The 14,732-nt window shown below is 35.6% G+C and overlaps 1 protein-coding gene and 1 long non-coding RNA gene across 11 annotated transcripts in view; both read left to right on the forward strand.

Moving 5' to 3' along the window:
* Positions 1 to 14,732, forward strand: part of Cox15 (COX15 homolog, cytochrome c oxidase assembly protein) — a 206,735-nt gene that overhangs the window by 143,905 nt on the left and 48,098 nt on the right.
* Positions 4,527 to 7,004, forward strand: LOC116416312. The gene is made up of 3 exons (XR_004226770.1): positions 4,527 to 4,798; positions 5,398 to 5,551; positions 5,973 to 7,004. It is a non-coding gene; the product is annotated as an uncharacterized LOC116416312 (long non-coding RNA).

Genomic DNA, 14,732 nt, shown 5'->3' on the forward strand with positions numbered 1-14,732 from the left:
TGCTTTAATTTTTCAAAACTTTCTTCGCACTTTTCGGTCCACCCAAATTTTGCATTCTTTTTCAATAAGTCATTCAGCGGTTTTGCAATTTTGGCAAAATCTTTAATGTACTTTCGATAATAACCAAACATTTCAACTACTTCTCTTATGTTCTTCGCGTTTCTGGGTGTAGCTAATTTAGCTATGGCTGCAACTTTCTCTGGGTTTGGTTCCACGCCTCTGGCACTGATTATGTGTCCTAAGAAGCCCACTTCTTTTCTGAAGAATTCAATTTTGTCGGGTTGTAGAACTAATTTCGCTTCTCTTAGTCTTTGCATGAGGTTGAATTCTGCTTTCATGTCCTTGCAGATCCTTGCTATAAACAATGATGTCGTCTAAATATTTCATTTTTCATTTCAATGTTCTGAAGTCCTCTCAGTACCTTTTCCATTAGTCTTTGAAAGGTCGCTGTGGCATTTTTCAGACCTTATGGCATTCTGGTGTACTCATAATGTCCATTAATTGTCGTGAAAGCAGTCTTATAACAGTCTTCGGGTGCCATTGGTATTTGTTGAAACCCACTTGCTAAATCGAAGATAGAAAAGTACGTTGCTCCTCCCAATTGGTCCATGATATCTGCGATGTTTGGCAATGGGTATGCGTCTCTAATTGTTTTCTTGTTTAATTCTCCACAAAAAATCAATCACCATCCGCTATCTTGGATTCCCATTACTGTCGGGTTTCTTTGGTACTACCCATATTGGTGAGTTACAAGGTGAATTGGATTCTCTTATGATTTTATCTCTTAGTTTCTTTTCTACGCTGTCCCTTACAACTTGCTTATGCTGCGGAGGATGCCTATATTGCTTGGTGTTGATGGGTACATCGTTTTCTAGATGTATATGGTATTCAATCATATCCGTGCATGGGAGTTGGTCTCCGGCAAGTAGAAATCGGTCCAGGTAGTCTTCGATAATCCGATCGATTATGTCCAATTCTTCTCGATTCAAATGATCTCTCCAGATTACTTCTTTTACTCTTTCTAGTCTCTTTATCTGGTCCACAATCATGTCGCCATTAAACTCACTGTCAGTTTCTTGCAGGAAATCTGGTCTTGTGTCAAAGTTCTTTTGGATCCACTTCTATGATGACATCTTCCTCACTCGTATTGATGGCCATCATTTTGCAAGTATTATTTACATTGGTTACTATACCTTCTCCTAGAAATAGATGTTTGTTTCCCACATCTATTCTCGGTATGTATCCTTCTTTTAGTTCGGTTTTTATCAGATTGATTTGGATCACTTGTCGGGTTCTAGCTTTGATTATGTGCTTTACGGTACCTCCAATTTGATCGGTTATATTTTCATCATTTTGGTTCATAGGTTCACATTTTTCACTTTGAGCAGATTCTACTTTTAGCACTTCATTTGTTTGTTTACACTTATATCCTCTTTTAATATTTCTCCGATTATGTTCCTCTTCATGTCCAATAAATGGTATGAGGTGCATTACATCTCCGCTTATCATTAGCGCATTCTTGTAATAAGATATTACAGCTTCTTTCTTTAGGTAGTTTCGTCCTAACATCCAATCAAATGGAATTTGGAAGTCGTCCGATACTATTTGAAATTTCACTGGGGTGCCTTTGATGTCTAGGTATATTGATGCGTACGTCTTCACAGTTTGGTTTGTGATTCCGCCTAACTCTCTAGCGTCAGCAGTACAGATGGGCATGTCATCATCCAATACACTTGCTTTAATTAATTTTACTGTGCTCCGTTGTCAATCATGAATTCCACCCATGGTTTAGTGGTTCCAACTGGTATTCTTATTCTCACTGCTGTGGCCTTGTCGTCCTCCCAATCAACATTTTGAGATTCTTTACAGTTTGTGGACCACATTCTTGATAGTTCTCTGGTCTCGTCAAGATTGCCATCACTGGTGCCTTCGGCTGATTGTTGCTTGGACCCCTTGGGTTCGCATTTTTGTTCTCGTTGTATGCTTGTACCTGTTCTTGATAATGCTGTTGATCCGTGTTCCTGGGCATCTGATGATTTTGGGCTTGATTGGTCCCCTGACTCTGCATTGGATGCATATGGTTCTGTCTCGGATAACTCTGATTTTGGCTTTGGCTCGCCATCCTGGGGGTCGTGGCGAGCCTCTTGGTAGTTTAAATTACCTCTTTGGGCTTGGTCATTATGTTGCTGATGATTATTGCGCCAATTAGTGTCATTTCTCCAATCAGGATATTGCGATGCATCGTAGTATCTCCCAGTTTCGTGGTCGAATATTTGCTGATTCCCCCTGTTCCTGTTGCTATTCCAAGCCTGCCAATTACTGCGTTGTTCATTGTATGTTCTATCATTCCACATACCCCACGTAATCCAAGTTCTGTTGATTATTTTGATAGCGATTCTCATATCGGTATCCTCCTTAGCGACGATAATTGTCACCATTTTATGGCCCATTATAGTTCTCCTGATTATTATAGTATCGGTCTCTACCTCTGTATGGTCTTGAATCTGGAATTATTTTTGCTTCCATTCTGGTTTCTAGTCTCACTACTTCTTCATAAGCTTCTCGTAAATCATTGGGTTTACTATAGTCTACTCTCTCAGCCAAATTTGCTGTCGTCAATGGATTCTATTGCACTCTTATAATACTAGGATTTGTTTAATATGCTTTCAGTTACTTTGACTTTCTTCTTTTTGCTCAATTTATTTTTAATTAATTGTGGAATTTTTCCCAACTTATGTCAGCACTCTCGCTTGTCGCCAATATCACTTGATTTCAAAAATTTCACTCACAAATTCGAAGAGGATTTAAAATATTTAAAAAGTTGTACTCTGGAACCATACAAAATGCATGAACCAAACAACAAAAAAGTTATCAAGGTCTCGTATCTCGCAAACGAAGCTCATAAAGTAGTGAAAAATAAATATATGATGTTCGCAAAAGGGGCAAAAATAACTATAATAATAATAAATCACGCAACTTGGAATAAAAGTTCCAAAAGATAAATTTGATCTAATACCTTTCAAATTGTCATAAACATCGCTTGCTTCTTATATGCTAAAAAGAAATTAAATAGGTGTATTTTAATAATTAAATTCACAAAACCCCAAAAAAACTAATATCCAGGACTTAAATGTTATTAATTAACCTAGTTCGAAATTCAAATTCTTAAAATTCTAATTATTATTGATTAAATTTAATTATTTATTTGAAAATAATTGTTAAACTTGATTAATCAGATTAAGTTAAATAATTGAATTTCGGCACGTGATATTAAAGCTAACAAAAAATTAATAATTTAACAAAGTTTCAAAATCCCTACATAAATTTCGTAAAACCCGTCCCTTGATTTTATTCAATTTAATTAAGCATGGAAGGATTTGATGGAAAAGAACAAAATTAGAATCCTAAGCAAATGATTAAATGCCTTATAAACAATCAATAAAAAAAAACCGAATTAAAAGTAAAGTATTATCCTTAAAATTAAAAGATTTTAATGTTGTTTTAAATTCACGAAGACAAAGAATTTATTGTTTACTTAATGTTTAATTGACAAAACCCTGAACCAACAATTATTACTTCCTAAAACGCAAAATTCTCTTAATGAAATAATCAAAGTAAAAAAAAAATTATTTATTTGTTTATGCAAAAAGAAGGTTAAATTAACGTGTTTTCAAATCTATCTCAATTAATAATAATTATTATTGTCATAAAACCCTTGAAATGCTAATTCTTTGCATTCACTATTTGAATTTCGCGCCCGCTCAAAATGGCTGCCGCGCTCTCTCTCTCTCTCTCTCTCTCTCTCTCTCTGCTTCTGGACTCTATCTCGACTCGACCGCGTCAGTTGCGCGCCTCTAGTCTCGCACCGCTGTAAAGTCCGTTGCCGCGCCTAGTAACCACGCTCGCACGCATGCAACAGCGCCCGCGTTCGCTCTGAACAAACACGTACCGTCGGCTACTATGCTGCAATGGCTAACCTACCCGCGTCGCGTCGCGTACTTTGTCTTTCAATTGTTTTTATTAAATTACGGTAAAAGTAGTGCGCACGTGTAATCTGCAAATTCGCGAGTGTGTCCTCTATTTGTGACAGTGATTTTCAGAAGGTGTTTATCGACAAAAAGTAGAAATGTGAGCGTGGGCCCAGGACTCTCTACCCCAAGCAGTATCACCTGTTACTGTTTGCTAATCAAATAAGTTTTCCTGACTAATTACTTAAACCAAATAATTCATATGACACTAGGATTCGTTGCTTTGTGTTAAATGAACCTTTTTATTTGTTTTAGGGCATTTCTAGACCCTCGACAACCTCTTTTACCTGCGACGATTCAAGGAAAACACAAGCAAGTATAGACTTTTGATTGTTGTTACACAGTTTATTCTTTTAAATGTAATTTTTGCTCTCTATATTGTTTGAATAAATTGTGCGGGTTGGCTTTAACATGTATAGTGCTTTTTTATTTAAATCTTTCTTACTTGGCAAGTTTTTATTTAAAAATTGTTAAAATTGTTTATTTTCTGACTTTAATACTATAGTATGTTGACAGCCAATTAAAACACACGTTAAAAATAATTCATTAAGTCTATTTGTGTGAAGTTTTCCTTCTCTGAAGCGATTACTGAATTGCATTAAAATGATTCTCCAATATATTTACAACTTATTTGCTCCTTGTAGGGTCGAGGAGACTGTGCAATAAATTTTGTTCACGGGACCAAAGTGAAATTACCTGTTGAGACTTTCACGATCAACGTCAACACAAGGATTTCTTTGATTCTATGCAGTGATCAACAATGCTACAAGGTTAAATAGACCAGATGAGTGTCTTTTTCTTTTATTGTACGTGTTTTTATTTTCAAGTTTTAAGTGCTCGCAGGTAAAATTAGCCTCGACGCGTTCAAAATTCCTCTCTCTCTCATAAGTGATGTGAAAATAAAAATGTATGTATGTGTATTTCTAATGAACAATTTGAAATCAGGTGTTTAATTGCATTTATTGGACAACAAAGCTACATGTTCTTCTTTTAACGCGTTTTTCTCAAAAAGAAATTTTTGTATAAAGATTAATGAGGCCAATTTGTTCGTATTTCCCCTTTGGAGTGTTTTAAAATCAAGTGTCTTTTCAAATTGAAACTAATTGCAGAAAAGTGTTTAACTATTATGTGTGTTTCCTTATGATTGATTAACTTTTCAGTATTAGGTATATAACTTTTATATAGGAGGGGCTCGCACGAGCACTCCAAAGTACGCTTTTAACAAGGGCTTTCTTTTCCTACTTGCTTTCATAAATCTCAAACAATGAGTGTGACTTTACCAATTTGTTATCAGTCGAACTCTTACTCATGAATCAATTTGTTCCTAATAACCTCTGATACCAATTTTGATTTTTGTTTTATTTTATAGCATGGGACATATACTTCTGGTCCTGAACAGTCAACTCTCACCTTTGCTGTGAAAATCGAATTTCAGCACCAGATCACCTGCGTGATGACAACGCTCTGGTTTGATTTTGGCTGGGAAATGCCAATGATTTTTAATCTTTGTCGACCCGATTGAGGTACGTATGTTATACTTATATGAACTTCGCTTGTGTTTTCTTTCCCTTTATATAAAGAAAAACTAACGGGCCCTTCCCTCTAAAGTAACACAGCTTTACCAACTTGTTGTCCGCTGTATTATATAAATTTTTATATGTTCATTAGATATATATATATTTTTTATATTAAAATCATAAATATTTTAGTTGTTATCATTCGGGGTCCTTTCACAAGCAAAGTTTTCGTTCCTTTTTTTTTTGAAAATTTCAAAATTACTTTTGTCGAAATTTTTAACAATTAGGATGTTTTTGGCTAAAATAATTTTATTTTCAACAAATTTTTAGAGATTTGAAAATTTCTCCCCTTTTTTTTTTAAATCTGGACCTTCAATAATTTTTTTTTGACTCAAATGTTTTCCTATCACGTTTTTCTTCTCAACAGATTGAATGAACGCGAACACAGCAACAATTGATTTCAAGGTTGAGAAAACCGAAGCTCGCAAGATGGCCGCCCCCTTGACTCTCCACGCGCGTTGGACCGGCACAAAGGCTCTGATGACGCGACGCCAAGCTCCCAAGCGACACTCTCAACTTTGTTGCGCGCAGTTCGAAATCGGACACCCGCCTTTGTCGCGAGTATAACGCGTGCTTCTACTCCGAAAGGAATTTTTCTTTCTTTTTCTTTTTCTTTTTAATAACTTCGCGTACACTTGTTTCACTTCACAATTAATTTAATTTTTAAACTTTTCTTTTAGGACGCGGACACTGATTTTAACCGTTTATTTCATTCTTGTTAATGGGCCAAATTCACTCGCGTAATATTTAGTTTTTATTCGAAATTTGTTCTAATTCAATATATTAATTTTTAGATATTCATGCAAAAATCAAGAGTTGGACAAGAGAGAATAAAACTTAGATCGTGTCGGCCCAAGAATCTCGGTGGGACCTCAATTTTGTTACGGGAGAATTTCGATAATTCTCTCTCAAAAAATATTATTTATTCTAACGAGTTTGGTGGGGACGAACAACTATACAGTTATCGAGCAAATGCATAAATGGTCAAGTTATACGATTTGCTCCCACGATCGACTTTCTTATTCTCTCCTTTAATTTTGTTATTTGCGTGGTCCTGTTTATAATTTACTTTAATTTCTTACCTTATTCCTTTTTCTTAACATTCTGCTTCAAGGAATCCGATTTCTCCAAATGATTTATTTAATAATTCCAGGGGATTGGTTTTGATTCTGTTCAAGATTTTCTGAAGATCTTGGAATCTAGTTTTAAGTAGTTCTTAAGTAGTTCTAAGTAGTATGTATCATACTGGACCTATGTACAGGTAGCTGTGTCTACCTCTATAGGATGTTTTGGCTGCCTCGGACATATCAAGTATGTCCGGAGGTTAGCAAACATGTATTACATGTATTACTTGTATTACTCTGGTAAATAAATAAATAAATAAATTGGACAAAATGAATTATTCCAGTATGTTGAAACCAAATTTGCTTGCATTTACTTGTTCTGTATTAGTAATTGATCACAATTGAATGACCGTAAATTTCTCTTAATTGATTCTAAATTATAAGTCCCTTTCTCTAAATAATCTGTTCTACAAAAATGTAAGCTCTAAAAGAGATCTTTCTAATGGTCCGCCGGCTTCGTTGCCCGATCACGGAGTGAGAGAGCCGCGTGGTTCGAGAGCGATCGGAAGAGGTTCCGGACCTCCCACGCCGTCGCCAGCTTACTTCGTCTTAGCCGCGTTACAGTGTCGGCACTTATTGCACTCATTAGGCCTTACGGGGCCTGGCAACTAGTTGCGCGCCGAAACTGCAACGTAGCTCCGCACGTGCGCCTCTAGCCGTTGGCGGGGAAGTTGTTTAAATCAGCGAGATTCTTAGCCACTTGATATTTTTGTGGCCTTGAGTCTCGCTGTACCTTTTCACGTGTAGAACTTTCTCGATCTCTCTCTTGAAATTATTATTTCAAGTGCGAAATCGGGGAAGTTGTCATTTCAAAATAATTCAAGAAATATTCATTTTAAGAAAAATATAAGAGGTTACAATAATTCATTTGCATTTGCCAGTTTTGGGTCTAAATTAGTATACTTTAACAATCCGGGGCCACAAGTATTGCAGATATGTGGACAGGTATATGAGAATGAATTTTGCATAATTCATATTCATTACATCCGAATGAAAACGAAGACCCAAAATATGGACGATTGTATATTATTGACAATAAAATTGCAAATAAATATAGAGCAAATAACTATAAAATTGATAAACCCGATTCAAACATTAGAATTGTTACGTACTTTTTTGTCTTTAAACAATCCTTATGCAAAAGCATATAAAATGATGTATGAAATAAAAAATATTAATGCTCATAATAATAATATAACACCTCCTGAAATAGTAATGTCATTAACACGTGATAAACATACAAAGAATAAATCATATTTCGCAACTGTAATGAAGTTGCTGTTGTATATATAGAAAATTATCCAAAAACTGAAAAACCACAACAAATAAATATTCTCAGTAAACATCTTGACGCAATGACATATCCTTTAATATTTCCTTTTGGTCATCCAGGATGGTAACCTTATATAAAATGTACCAAAAGAGAATATAAAAATAATAATATCTCTACACTATACTTTTATTCATATAGATTAAGCATACATGGTGATTTCAATCCTTACTTGAATTTGAAAAATGTATCACAACTATTCATTGTTGTTGTTTGGACAAGGATCAAAGGATGTCGATTATATTACTTACGTACTCACCAAGCACAATTCAGATCTGAAATGTATAAAGGATTAATGGATTACGTTTCCAATCGGGCAAATATTGATAATTCTCGAATTAGAAAAATGGTAATATTACCATCATATTATATAGGTAGTCCTAAATCAATACAACAAAATTATTTAGATTCAATGACTTAACTACAAGTCGACGAAAAACCAGATATTTTTATAACAACAACATGTAATCCAAATTGGAAGGAAATTCAAGAGAATTTATTACCGTATGAAAGCACAATAGATCATCCTGATTTAATCTCAAGTCTTTCACGAAAAAGTTAAAATTTTAAAACCCGAATTACTAAAAAATAATATAATATATTCTTTATTCCTGTATAGACTTTACATCTGTTTACGTATTTTTATTTATATTTACATATTTTACATACATACATTTTGTTATCTTATTACCTATTATACCACATTTTTTAATCTATATTTACAAAGTTTTCTTACATCTACGTATTTTTACAATAGTTACGCCGCTTTACAATTTTTCTACGCTGTTTTTCCCTGCTTGTATATCCCTTACATCCTTATACTTCCCCTCTTTCCTAACCTTCTCCCCTCTACCCGTGCCCTTTTCTCGCCTTTTCCTACAGTTTTATTTTTTTAATCGGTCTTCTGTACAACTCGTTTCCTAACTCTTTCCTCCCCTCTCGCCCGCATTCTCTTTTCGCCTACTGTCCCTTACTCTAGCTATTTTTTCGAACTGGTGCGCAAACATGCCTATTTTTTCATTTAGCTTTCCTTTTAGAATCTTTCCCAGTTCCCTCACATTCTCTCCTTCCTCTCCTGATAGTTTTTTTTCATTCACTTCCTTTATCAATTCCTCCTCTATTTCTTTTCTCGCTTCGATACAGCTCCAAATGTGACCCAAAGTTTCCTCTTTTTCCCCACATACCCTACATTTATTATCTATGAAACCTTTGCATTTTTCCCTACCTATGTTCCCACATCTCATTCTTGCCCATTGTTCTTTTACAAAGCCCCTTATTTCCTTGTTTTCCCAGTATCTTTCCTTTCCTAAATCGTCTTTCCAGTTTTTATACTCTGGACAGTAGTTTGACTTTTCTATCTTTTCCCAGTCTCTTTGTATTTCCTATTCTAATTTTATTCTTATCCCTCTTTCTAGCCTATCCTTTATTTCTGCTAATTCTTCCCCCCTTTTGCATTCGTACATTAATTTGATCAGTGCCTGATCCCCTACCTCCTCCATTGCTCTCTCTAACTCCCTTCCCCACTTCGATGGATTTTTATTTAGAATTTCCCTTAGCTCTTCCTTTAGGCATATTCTTGGCCACCTTTCCTTCCCCATTCCTGGTGTGTACAATAGCTATTTGCTTGCTCTCTTCGTCGTCTCTATCTCTAAACCGTGCTTTCCTGCTTGCCTTCTCCATAAATACCCCGGCGTATTATTGTTTAGTCCCATTCCCATCTTTATGTATCTACTCTGCACTCTCTCTATCTCCTCTGTCCTACCCCATCCCCATATTTCTGATCCATATAAGCAACTAGATTTCACAATAGATTCCAGCATGTAAGTTCTTCTTCTTAGACTCCCTATTTTTGCCCTTTTCCGTATTCCCCACACCATATTTGTTGCTCTCCTTACTTTCTTAGCTAATTTTTTTACATGCACCCCATACGAGTTCGTCGACGTGATCCACTGGCCTAAATATTTATATTCTTTCACTATTTCTAGTTCTTTCCCACCATATACCCATTTGTCTCTCCTATTCCTCCTTCCTCCTTTCTTAAAACACATTATTTTTGTTTTATTTGTTTTTAGTGTCATACCGTTCCCTTTACAGTAGCTCTCTAAATCCTTTAGCATGCTTTGCAGGCCCTCCCTTGTGTCCGATAGTGCGATCACATCGTCAGCAAATTTGAGACAGAAAATTTTTACCCCACCTATCACCGTCACTCCCTCGTTTCTCATCACCCATTTTTCTTCCAGATCCTCTATGTATGTTAAATAATGACGGGCTTAACGGGCATCCCTGCCTTACCCCTTTTCCTGGCCTAAAGCTTTCCGCTGTCTCCCTTCCCACTATAACCTCGTTTATTGTCTCTCTATATATTCCCTTTATTAAATTTAGAATTTTCCCCTTGATTTCCCTTCTTCTCTACCTTTTCTAACAGTAGCTTTCTATCTACCGAATCAAACGCCGTCTTCAAATCTATCAATGCAGCGTACAATTGTCCCCCTTTTCTATTTATTTTATTTCCTATTATACTATTTAGTGTGAAAAGATGGTCTCTCGTTCCCCTCCTTCCTGTAAATCCTGCCTGGCTTTCCTTTATTTTCCCCTGTGTTTCTAACCAATCGTTTAACTTGCTTGCTATAATATTTGTCAGAACCTTGTATCCCGTGTCCAGTAACGACACTCCCCTGTAGTTAGTCACCTCATCTTCTTTTCCCTCCTTGAATATTGGGCAAATCCTAGCTGTCTCCCACCCTTTTGGTAATTTTCCTTCCTTTAGTATATCGTTCATTATATCTGTTAGTCCTGCTAGCCCCTTTATTGGCAACCCTTTTAAGAACTCTACCGTTATCCCATCTTCCCCTGGAGCTTTTTTATTCTTCATCTCTGCTATTACCCGTTTTAGTTCCCATAACGTCATCTCCTTGTTCAGTTCCTCTACCTCTTCTCCCTCAACTCCTGTTTGTTTTTCTGCTCCTCATTTCCTCCTAACAGTTTCTTAAAGTGATCTTCCCACTCTTTTTTCCCTATTGCCCCTCCTACCCCCCCTTTTTTTCTTGGCCTATATTTCCTTACAGCCTCCCAAAATTCCTGTATCTTTTTGCATTTTTCTATTTTCTTCCACCCCTTTTCCATTTCCTGCCTTTTTTCTCCCTCCTTATTATTGCTCTCTCTTTTTTCAGCTCCGTCTTATCCCTATCCTCTTTCGTTTCCAGCCATTTCTTTAACGCTTTGAATATCCTTTTTTTCTGTTCTTTAACTTCCTGCATATTCTCTATAGATTTTTTCCTCATTTCTTCCGTATCTACCCTTAAATTTAACATATCTGCTACCTCCTCTATTTCTTTTCTTAAATCATTCCATTTTTCCTGATTATTTCCCTCTTTCGATTCCGATACTTCCCATCTTTCTCCCATTATTTGCCTATATTCCAATCCCCTTCTCCCTTTCCATTTGAGCTTCTTTTTCACTTCTTGCTCCTCGATCCATCTTATATTCTAGTTCTTTAGCTAACCTTATTTCTACCGTTGAATCTTCTCTCTTGTCCTCGTGTGCTGCATCCCTGGCGCCCTCTGTTGACTCCGCCTCCAAGCCTCCTTCTTTCTCCTCTCCGTCCGTTGATCCGCTTTCCTCCCCTCTTTCGTTTTGCTGTGTCGGTAAGTACGAATTCTTCTCCTTTTCTTTGTCCTCTGCCGTTCCTGTTGCCGCTTCCCCGGGTGCTGCTTCTTTGTCCTCCTGATGATTTTCCTTTTCCGGTTCGTCTACTTGCCCGTTGTCTTTCCTGTCCCCTGCCTCTCTGACTTTGATATTCTCATTTTTTGGCTGTTCGTCCCCATGCGTCTTTACCGGAGATCGCTGCACTCTGCCTTTTCCGAAGATCACCTCGAACCCGCAGTTTCCTTTCTCGAGGAAGTTCCTCATTTGGTCTGTCTTCATGTTCGTTTTTTCCTCTTTTCTCGGCCTTCCTCTCCTTCTGGTGCCATTCTCCGCTGTTGCTTTGCTTGCGGCGTCGGCCATCTTCCCGCCGCTAACCTCACACTTTCCTTTCGATTTTCTTTTCGCCTTTCTCTTCTTCTATTTTTCCTCCTCCTTCGCACCTTTTATTTGCTCTCCTTCCTCCTTCTCTTAGCTTCACTTTTCTATACTTTTTTTGTTTCTTACTTTCCTTTTTCCTCGGAAAAATCTTATTATAGCCGAAGCTCTTTTTCGCGCGTACGCTCTCTACCAAGCTCCGACCTAACCCTACTAAAAAATAATATTTTCGGTAAAGTTAAAGGTCATGTTTACGTAATAGAATTTCAAAAAAGGGGATTACCACATATTCATATGGTCATGTTATTATGGTTGCATACCAATGATAAATTTCGAGATACTAATCAAATTGATTCTATCATAAGTGATGCAATACGAAATGAAAATGAATATCCAAGATTAAACAATATAGTAAAAAATAATATGATAAACAGTCCCTGTCGTTCACAAAATAAAAATTGTGTTTGTATGAATGACGATAAAACACGTTGTACTAAAAATTTTCCGAAACCTTATGTCAATCAAACTTATTATAATCCTGATGGTTACCCTTCTTACCGACGAAGGAAAAATAATAATAAAATTACGTTTTCAAAACATAGGATTTCAGATAATAGTTTTGTCGTACCGTATATCCATATTTATTATTACTTTTAGAATGTCATATAATTGTAGAAATATGTAGTACGATTAAAGCTATAAAATATTTGTTAAAATATTTTCATAAAGGTCCTGATACAGCTCTTGTGAAATTTGCAAATGAACATAATCCAGGTAATGAAGACAATGTAAACGAAAATAACGATACATATAAATATGATGAAATATCACAACATCTCTCCACCAGATATGTATGTGCACCTGAAGCTATACATCGCATATGGGAATTTTTACTACATGAGCAATCTTATGTAATTAAAAGATTAGCTGTTCATGAAGAAGATGAACAATATGTTTACTAGCCAGAGATACCTCGCTCGCTCACGCTCGCTCGGTTAAGTTTGCTCTTCTCCGCTTAATTGATAGTAATAATAAAATTTTTCTGTAACAACCATGTCCATATAGTCCAGGCGGTAGAGCAGTAAAAGTAGGGTGTAATGGATGTTGTTTGATAACGCAAAAATTTTTATGCAGAACGTTGCCGAATATTGTGTACAACAATAATCTATGTTTGCCTACTCCAAAAAGTGCTTGATAAATGCTTAAGAACAACAAATGTACCGAAATATCGAAAAATGACCCATTTTTCGATACATTTGTGTCTAAGACTTTGAAACAAAGCCTAAAATCAAAAAAATTTACTCTTTCTTTTTTGTTTATTTGACGATTTCCTATAAGGTTATGAGAATCGCGAATCGAAAAACTTTAATTTTCCATGGATATATGCAAAAATTAGTAAAAAATCATACGTCAACTTTGAGAAATTTTTTCGGTAAGTAAAAATTGATCAATATTTATCAAATTTTCAGAAAAGATAGTTAAACATATGACAATTACGCACAAAAATTTTTGTAACGATGGACCGCGTAGTTTTTTACTGCCATAATTATTAATTAACAAATTATAAAAAAGTTGATCGCGCGTACCTTGTTTAAACAACAGTGAAAAAGGAGCACGCAATTTTTAACAGTTACTTAGTGTCATAACAAACAATGAGCAATTATAAAAAATATCCATTTTACGTTTTAATAACTTTTTACAATTTTTTAAAATTTTGTCAAATTTTTTCCATTATAAATAATTTGTCGTTTACAGCATCGGTTCGATGTAATTTAAAAATCGTTTCCCATCTGAATACTGCTTTGCAAGCATTTTCATTTTAGCCCAAAACGACGAAATTTGACCGTGTAGATCCGGAGATAGAGGCCCACAAAATTAATAATAATTTATGGCTTACTTAAACGTTAAATCGAAATTTAAAAAATACTCTCTTATAGCTGGTTGCAAATACTTTCTATATTCGTCTTGTGCATTTTCGACAGATGAAAGCCTAATAAAAGAAAAATCTATGAAAATACCGTAATCAGAGGAGTTCGTCGGCCGAGCGGCGTGGGAGCAGGAGTGGGGATGGCGGAGAGCAGCTGTGCTGTCGCGCGGCCCGGGTGTTTCAAAATGCGAATGCGCGGTAAAACATGAATTATCTCGGCAACGGTAGCACTTATCGAGACGATTTTTTTTAATTCGATGTAGCGAAATGAGAGGAATCAGAATATGCCATCAAAAAACAATATTACAAAGAAATTTTGCACGAATTTCAAGATCAAAAAAGTATGCTATTTTCATTTGCATTAAAAAAACAGTTGTATGATTGAAAAATTATTTTGTTGCTTAATGTTCATCAAATCATGCAACTATTTAAACGTTTCATTAATAAAAATTTCAAAAAAAAATTTTTTACGCTTCTTAATACTCTAATAACCTATTTATGTAGAATAACTAATTAAATTTACTAATAAGGGAATATGTGTTATAACATTAAATAAACAAGGTAAACATATCGAATAATTAATATAAATTTATTTTATTACAATAGATAAAAATTATACACATAATAATACATCTTTTGTGGTTACAAATCTAGTCTCGCTTTTTTTGGATTTGAAGGATTTGTGCAACTGTCATCCGTACCATAGTCATCTTCATCATCATCAAC

The sequence above is a fragment of the Nasonia vitripennis genome (genome assembly GCF_009193385.2).
Source record: "Nasonia vitripennis strain AsymCx chromosome 1 unlocalized genomic scaffold, Nvit_psr_1.1 chr1_random0002, whole genome shotgun sequence".
In the NCBI taxonomy this organism is placed as follows: Eukaryota; Metazoa; Arthropoda; class Insecta; order Hymenoptera; family Pteromalidae; genus Nasonia; species Nasonia vitripennis.